This window comes from Limulus polyphemus, unplaced genomic scaffold (assembly GCF_000517525.1).
Source record: "Limulus polyphemus unplaced genomic scaffold, Limulus_polyphemus-2.1.2 Scaffold240, whole genome shotgun sequence".
Lineage (NCBI taxonomy): Eukaryota > Metazoa > Arthropoda > Merostomata > Xiphosura > Limulidae > Limulus > Limulus polyphemus.
This window is the reverse complement of record NW_013665850.1, coordinates 615,055-616,928: the sequence shown is the minus strand read 5'-3', so window position 1 is coordinate 616,928 and position 1,874 is coordinate 615,055. Positions and strand designations below refer to the sequence as shown.

General features: G+C 31.5%; 1 protein-coding gene across 9 annotated transcripts in view; it reads right to left on the bottom strand.

Moving 5' to 3' along the window:
- LOC106478680 (sodium- and chloride-dependent glycine transporter 1-like) overlaps window positions 1-1,874 on the bottom strand; it is a 59,497-nt gene that overhangs the window by 43,781 nt on the left and 13,842 nt on the right. For 3 of the 9 annotated variants that reach the window (XM_022382320.1, XM_022382329.1, XM_022382328.1), the window contains exon 1: window positions 1,604-1,722. The exons of 4 other annotated variants lie outside the window; for them this stretch is intronic. The gene's annotated coding sequence lies outside the window, so the exon portion shown is untranslated. Of the gene's footprint in view, window positions 1-1,603; window positions 1,723-1,874 lie in introns of those variants that run through there. 2 more of the 9 variants (XM_022382323.1, XM_022382321.1) reach the window with 2 other exon arrangements.

The window sequence follows — 1,874 nt, the reverse complement described above, 5'->3', positions numbered from 1 at the left end:
ATCAAATAAGAACGGAGAAATCGTTACTTCATACCTATATTAAGGTGTTGAATACTAGGTCCCAATCAAATAAGAACGGAGAAATCGTTACTTCATACCTATATTAAGGTGTTGAATACTAGGTCCCAATCAAATAAGAACGGAGAAATCGTTACTTCATACCTATATTACCTCACTACCTCAAGTACAGAAATGCTACTTTTTTTGCATGTAATCTTGTTTTTTTCCCATCAATAACTACGCAATTATAAAACCTGTTTTAAGATGTTGAAAATCAAACCTGTTTCTCACATCAACGATCATAAACTAATTATATGTTGATTTATTAATATCAACGTCATTACAGGCTCGAGTCACTCAACACAAGATATTTGTAAACAAAATTAAAAATAATCCTTTCAATTTAGAGTTTTCTAAAAAGAAAGAAAATACGTTCAGGGATTTTAACTGTATAGAAGTCAAGAAAAGTATTACAGTGTATATTTCATGCTTTCTTTCAGACTTTGTGCTTTACCAAATACATACAATATTCCTCTTGATATTGAACGGTTACTTAATAGTGTGATGGTCACACGCTTAAAAATGTAATGAATTAAGTAGAAAAGTCTTTCATTTTATAAAAGTAACAGGTTTATATTATTATTACAAAAAACTATCACAAAACTTCTTTAGGCTGATCATGAATGAACTTGTGTAAACTAGAATAAAAGAGAAACATCTTTCAATTGATAGGTCTTGACTACGTTTTGCGAATGCGAGACCCATGTCGTAGAGAAAATGTTTTATAATCGCAATTAATATCGGGTTTTAGTTTAAAAGAAATGATGACTACATTGTCTAAATACTCGTATATCAGTATTATCAATAATTAGTTATATTTCCAACTGGAAGTACAAATTAGTGATCAAGTTCTTATGCTACATGTATAATTACGTTTGAAGTAATATGTTGAAGCAATTTTACTGTAATATGTCAATAAGTACATTACGATTTTTCAATTTAAATTAGCACAATATTTTGAAGAAACTTGTCACAAGTTCACTGTAATTCCCTGTAACTAAATATTATAAACTATTAATAAAATTTGATTCACGAGCTTTCAGGCCTTCGTCGTGGGGAATGTTTGTGTAAAGAGAAGTGACGTCCATAGTGCAGAGAAGAGTGTTTGGACATTTCTTCTCTTTACACAAACATTCCCCACGACGAAGGCCTGAAAGCTCTTGAATCTTCCCTTTTTGAAACTTGACAAATCCAACACTCAATAAAATTTGATGAAGTTTCTCAAATTATTCCTTACATCTTTGAAAATCACACGTGTACAAAAAAACAGACAGACAAAGCATTACAATGACCTCAATCTATTTCTACATACTGGATGGAATTGCTTAAAACGTAGGTATTCTACCCTTACCGACTTAAAACAGCATGTATTTTTTGTTATTACAACATCGCCTTATAATAGACATGCAAAAACAATTTCTTACGAAACAAGCACTGTTTATAATTTTTAACGACCAATTAAAATTAAAAACTACTACATTTTATTCGTGATTTGATAAACTTTCAAATATTGTACTTGATGAATAAAAATTGTTTTACTCACCCCTAAACTTAATAGTCAGAAGATAGACATAGTTTTAAACCAAACAGCATCGCAACATTCGTTTTCGATACTATACGACAAGAAGGAAGATCTGAAGCGTAAACGTATTTTTGGTGCCAAGTGGCCCCACACCTGTGGCGCCATAATATGCTCTCGTGACTAGCTTCGTAATCACGTGACATATGTTTCAAACATGCCCAGAAGAATAATGGCTGGAGACGGCTTGAATGGGTAATGAAGAAAAACTTTAATATAAGTTTAACATAACAGC